The 6,753-nt window shown below is 41.9% G+C and overlaps 1 pseudogene; it reads left to right on the forward strand.

Moving 5' to 3' along the window:
- The first annotated feature begins 3,646 nt into the window (after positions 1-3,646).
- On the forward strand, positions 3,647-5,629 carry LOC102848637 (annotated as a pseudogene).
- The last annotated feature ends 1,124 nt before the right edge of the window (positions 5,630-6,753 follow it).

Here is a 6,753-nt window from a genome sequence, read left to right on the forward strand (position 1 = left end):
CCTTTTATTTTATACTGGTTTGCATAAAAAAAAATGTATACATTGTTTCATTCATATATATTGTGTTCCACACATTCCTTCATTCATATTGTGTTATATTGATCATATATATTATATCATTCCCATGTGTTATATTGTATACAATTAATCACCATTGATCTCTGCCCACTATTACCCCATTTTTTTGGGTCCCCACTGGATCTTCCTAATTCCTTCACTCCCTCCTTCTACCCACCAGACTCTTCAATCCTGTGATTTCCCCCTCCCTGTTCCCTTTTCTTCCCCCTTTTTACTTTTATACACATCCTGCTAATTAGCCCTCTATTTTTACAATAAAAGTCTTATGCAGTATTTGTCCTAATAACACTGAGTTAGATCTCTTAGCATAATGCTTTCCAGCCTCTCTCATGATGTATAATATTTTTTCATAATTGTTGTTCCTAAGTGCTGTGTGAATGTACCACAATTTCTAAATCCATTTGTTAATCGGCATTTGAGCTTTTCCATTTTCTTGCTATTGTGAATAACGCTGCTATGAACATTGGTGCACAGATCTCCATTTGTGTCTCAGTTTTATTTTCCTCAGGGTATATTCCTAGCAGTGGAGTAGCTGGTCATATGGAATTTCTATGTTCAGCTTTTTGAGGGAATGCCAAACTGCCTTCTGGAGTGGTTGTACCACTTTACCATCCCACCAACAGTGTATTAGAGTTCCAATCTCTTCATATCCTTTTCAACATTTATTGCTTGCTGTCTTGTTAAACTTTGACACTGCAACTGAGGTGAGATGGTATCTCATTGTGGTTTTGATTTACATCTCTCTGATTGCCAATTATTTTGAGCATTTCCTCATGTGTCTATCTGAATATCTTCCTCTGAGAAAAGTCTTTCCATGCTTTCCCCCCATTTTGTAGTTGGGTCTTTTTCCTTGTGGAGGCCCTGGGACTCTGTAAACTTTCATTATGAGACCCTTGTCTGAGATGGCATTTGCCAGATGGCTTTTCCTCAGTTAGTAGATTTTTCTCTTCACTCTATTGGAAAAAGTTTTGATGCGTACAAGGACTTGATCTTTAGAAGGTCCCATTCATCAATGTTATCCTCTCCCAGTTGTGTATTTCTGGCTGTATTTGCCAGCCTATTTATATGATAGGCTAGGCCTTCTAAATTTGGTTCCATTTTGTCTCTTATGATCTTTAGGGTTTGGGGCTTTACCCCCAGGTCTCTGATCCAGCTTGTGCTGATTTTTGTGTATGGTGTGAGATGTGGATCCTGCTTCAGCTTTCTGCAGGTTGCAGTGCAGTTTTGCCAGCACCATTCGTTGACGTGCCTGCTTCGTGCTTGTCTGCATCTCTTTCGTTTTCTTCTTCCAGCCTCACTGATCTTCTTTAGTATCTCACTGACACCCAACAGCCCAATCCCTTCTTATCTCAGAGCTTTCCCCCTGTGGAGTTCTCCTTATTTAAAATGTTCTGCACTTACCTCTCCCTTCAGATCTTTTCATGGCTTTCCCTGATTCCTTCCATCTAAATTATTTCACTAATATTCTTCCCAAGTAGTCCAAATGGTTAATGTGCTTGACTGCTAACCAAAAGGTTTGAGGTTCAAGTCTAGCCTAAGGTGTCTTAGAAGAAAGGTCTGGTGATCTGCCTGCAAAATGTCAACCACTGAAAATCCCACCGAGAAGTTTCACATTTACACACACAGGGTCATCATGAGTCAGAGTGGCTGGATGCCAGCAAGGCTTTTACCCACATGTACTTGCCACCATGTGCAGTGATATATCTTTTGTGTGACTCCCCCTCTAGACTTCATGCTCCAGGAGAGCAGGGATTGGGTCTCTTGTACCCCACTGCATTCCTGGTGCCGATCCACTTGCGGTACCATATTTGTTGACTGAGTGAGTGCTACCAACCACACATGGGAGGAGTGGCCCACGATGCTCCTGAACAAAATGGCATTGAATGATGAGATTATTGCCTGGAGGAGGAATCTTTCAACTTCCACAGGCACTGCAGGGAGGGAGGAGAAGGAAAATGCTTAGCATGGAGATAAAGACCGATTCCTTCCTAAAGACTCAATCAGCCTCTCCAGCCGAGCAGTGCAGGGTCAGCTATGGACAGCCAAAACTTAACTGTTTTCAGCTGATGTTATTCACTAGCTAGAGATACGCTTACTGTGTCAAAGGCTCCCATCAGATTCTTTGGACACTTCTGGCTCTCCACAACTCTAGTCTTTTCTCCTCATTACTCCCTCCAAGTCTCAGGTCCACCCTTCTCTGTGTGTCATTCCTCTGGGGATAGTTTGCCCCTTCTCAGGGACTCCCTAAAGGCTAAATGCTTAGCCAAAGGAATGAATTGCTAATGGTGGAATTTTATGCCTAGTGTAATCTTTTCATTTTAAGCCAAGGGTAGAAGGCTGGAAGAGGGCTATCTGAAACCTAGCTCTGTGAACAGTTGTCTCCAGTGCCTGTAAATACAGTTGGCTATGCCTGTGTCGGCCACCAACCTCACCCTGGACCAGGCTATCTTCCTCCTTCCTGGGATTAGGCACAAAGTTGATACCTCATGCTTTCTTTTTTTTATGACTTTATTCCTCTAGCCCCTTGGAGGGCCTCTCACACTACATCTATCCACCACCATGCCTTGTTTATTGAGTCCTACTCTTCTCAAGAGCGCAGTTCAAAACCACCTCGTTCAAAGCCTTTCTATTTTGGAACCAAATATTCCTCTTCTGCTTCAGGATCCCCAGAAAACACAGTTGATAATCATCAATCACGTATGACTATCTCTGAAGGAATCTTAAGGGGCAAGCAGCTGTCACCTGATATTCTAGAATGTGTAGCATGCCACGCAGGTAGGGGCTGGCTGTGAGCGGTTGCTTCCCCCACCACCACCCGATAAGCTTCTGAATGTTTCCCATTTCCCATCTGACATACAGTATGTGAAAAAAACAATTCCTTGAGGGTGCAGAGTGTTTCACGTCTTGGTCTCCCTAGAGCCCAGCATGGGGCTGCCCCTTAGTCTTCATTCAGTACGTGTTTTTGGATGGATGTTCACAACTACACCTCTCATTTGCCAAGCCAATTCTGTGCAGGCACGGCCCATGTGTTAGCTTGCTCAGTCCATGCAATCACCCTCAGAGTCACGCACTGACACTCTCCATTGAAGTGTGAGCCCTACAGGGCACAGGCCTGTGTCTGTCTGCTGTATCCACATCAGTGCTTGACAAGTAGCAGGCCTTCAAGGAATATCAAGTTCAATGAGTGAATTAATGAATAAATCTGCTTTAAAAAGTGAGGTGCTGGAGGCTCAGAAAGGTTTAGTAATTTGCCAAAGGTCACACTCATGTGGTAAATGACAAAATCAGAAGTTGCCTCTAGATGAATCTGATTCCAATGCCTGTGTTCTTCACCAGTGAACTCGATCAAATGCAAGGGATGGGCTGTGGTCTGGAAGGATCTCTACCTTTAAAGAGCTTTCCAGGCAGAGGAGAAGAGAAAATGCATATTGCAAAACATGTTACCATCCAGGAAACAGGCAAATTGGTGTTGTCTTGGTTATCTATGGCAGCTGTTACTAAAATATTAAGTGTAAAGATTTAGAAAACAGAAATTAGTGCCTGGCTCTATGTTCTAGCCTCTAATATTTGGAGTTCTTACAAGTGGCAAGACGTTGACATTTGATCTGAATTTGATCCAAGATTTGGATGAGGTTGAAGAAGTAGAAGAAGAAACTGGTAATGAAACAAAAAGCAAAGCACATCAGCTACTGTTCAGATGATGCAAAACCCTCAGATTCTTGCTTCTAGAAAGACGTGATGGTCTGAGAGACACACCAACATGATACATTGAAAGTTTGCCTAAGGTATTTAAAAGACAAGTGAATTTAAAAATCTTCACATTAAATTTGCACAAATAGAAGCCAAATTCTATGAGAAAGTTTATGATCTTGAAAAAAAAGCTGTTCTCTATCAATCCCTCTATTTGATGAGCAATTTGAGATAATCAATGTAATTTATGAACCTACAGAATAGTGTGAGTGGGAACCAGAGGATGAGAAGGAAATTTCAGAAGAGCTAAAAGAAATGGCCAAGGTTGAAGATGAGAAAAAGGATGAAGAAAAAGAAGACCTCAAAGGATTTCCCGAGTTTTGATTGACTGTGTTTAAGAATGTTGACTTGCTCAGTGATACATTTCAGGAACATGACGAACCTATTCTTTTTTTTTTTAAATAAAACTCAAATATAAATTCAAACAAATTCTTTCAATTTCCCTCATCCTCCTACCCATCAAATTGTACAACCTAATGATTAATACTCCCTTCCCCCTGTACATCCACATCCCTCTGCTTCCAGCTTCTCCCACCCCTTCTGGATCCTTATACTCACTCTACAATAATGATTTTATATAATATTTATCCTGTAGGACTGAGTTAGTTCACTCAGCATAATGTTCTCCAGTCCCTTCTAAGTTAGGTAATAAATTACAAAGTTATTGCTCCTGCGTGCTGTATAGTATTCCATTGCATGAATACACCATAATTTCTCAGTCCATTAGTTTGTTTTTAGACATCTGGGCTATTTTTATGTTCCTGCAATGGTGAATAATGCTGCTATGAACATTGGTGTACAAATCTCAGTTTGTGCCTCAGTTCTCACTTTCTCAGGTTATATTCTAAGTAGTGGAATAGCTGGGTCATATGGAATTTCTATGTTGAGCTTTTTGAGGAAGCACCAAATTGCCTTCCAGAATGGTTGCACCATTTTACAATCCCACCAACAATGTGTAAGAGTTCCTTTCCCACCACATCCTCTTCAACATCTATTACTTGCTGCCCTGTTAAACTTTGACACTGTTACTAGAGTAAGATGGTACCTCATTGTGGTTTTGATTTGCATCTCTCTTGTTGCCAGTAATTTGGAATATTTCTTCATGTGTCTGTTTGCCATTCGAATATCTTCTTCCCAGAAAATTCTTTCCATGTCTTTCGCCCATTTTGAAATTGGGTTATCAGTCTTTTTCTTGTGCAACATGATGGACCTATTCTGAAGCACTTGAAAGATATTAAAGTGAAGTTCTCAGATGCTGGCAAGTCTAGGAGCTTTGTCTTGGAATTTCACTTTGAATCCAATGAACACTTCACAAATGAAATATTGACAAAGACAAACAGGATGAGGTCTGAACCAGATGATTCTGACCACTTTTCTTCTGATGGATCAAAGTTATGGGTTGTACAGGGTGCCAGATAGATTGCCAAAAAGGGAAGAATGTCATATTGAAATCTATTAAGAAGATGCAGAAACATAAGAAACGTGGAACAGTTTGTGCTGTGATTAAAACCGTTTCCAGCAATCCTTTCTTTATTTTTTCCCCCTCCTGAAGTTCCTGAGAGCAGAGATTTGGATGCTGCTACTGAAGCTATCCTTGCTACAGTGTTTGAAGTTGGTTACTTCTTACCTGAGCATGTAATTCTGAGATCAGTGTTTTATTCCACTGGAGAAGCTGTAGAAGATGAGGAGGAGGAGGAAGGTGAAGAAGAGATGAGAAAGGGGAAGAGAAAGGAGATGAGGAAAATGCTCCAGACTGTGATGTAGAGAAGAATCAAAATCAGCCGAGTGCAAGCAGCAGTGAAGCCAAAACAAGGAAGATCTACTTTTCGCTTTCTGGAAAAGATTAATTGACATCATTTGACAAGCTTATTTCAATATTTTTGGTTTTGTTTTACAACCTAAAATAAAAATGTAAAAAAAAAAAGCCCAGCCAGAAATTAATTTTCTTATAGTTTCTAGAAATCCACAGCAAGGCTCTGACTCCCGGAGAAGGCCTCTGTCTGCTCTGGGGGGAGGTCCTTGTCTTTTTCAGTCTCTCTTCCTCACTTCTTTGGTGATCTTCACGTGGCATTAATCTTTTTCAATATGTGTTTCCTTGCTTCTGGCTCTAATCTACTTAAAGAAAAAAAGCATCAGCTTAAAAACACCCTACAATGATATGGTCCCATTAGCATAACAAAGAAAACCCTATTACCTTACCAAATGAGATTACATCAACAAGTATAAGGGTTAGGATTTACAATACACATTTTGGGGGGATAAACCAATCCATAACAGGTACATAAACCAAGTAGCAAACAAAAGAAATGGTTTCCCGAGGCTCTCCTGCAAATGAATGGCTAAACCTAGATTAGAACTTGACCAGTTTGCTAAAAACCCTGGGTTTTTTCCATTCTGACACTCTGTGGGGGAAGCAAACCAGCCCTGCTGCTGCCCTGCTGCCGGCAGACTTGATGCTGCCAAGAGTTGGTGGGGCTCAGGGTAAGGAGCCTTGAAACTGGCCCTCCTGCACTCAGTGAACCATTGCTCCCACCCCCAAAGGCTGCCTGGGCCTGATCTGTTTGCTCCCCTGCCCCAGCTCCCAAGGAATGGGCTACAGGAGGGAGGGAGGGAGAAAGGAGAAGGGACAGTATGTGGTTTCACACCCTACCCAACAATTCCCCATCTGTGAAGAAGGGTGATTCAGGATGTTGATGCTTACAAAAGGCTTCATGTCCCTGTGTTTTGGAGACTGTATCTGGGGAGGGGCCATGTGCCACAGGGTGAGGGAAGTGGGGAGGTAACAGATCCGGGTATAGAGGGGTTATGCTTGACCAGCAAGCAAGCGCTATGTTCCTCACTGTATGGTTGGTAGAGTGTGGGAGATGGGCAGGGTGTAGGGGATGGGCAGGTAGGAAGAGGTGCCTGGATAACAATGTCAGGGGT

This window comes from Elephantulus edwardii, unplaced genomic scaffold, assembly GCF_000299155.1.
Source record: "Elephantulus edwardii isolate Elephantulus edwardi_28Jun2011 unplaced genomic scaffold, EleEdw1.0 scaffold00278, whole genome shotgun sequence".
In the NCBI taxonomy this organism is placed as follows: Eukaryota; Metazoa; Chordata; class Mammalia; order Macroscelidea; family Macroscelididae; genus Elephantulus; species Elephantulus edwardii.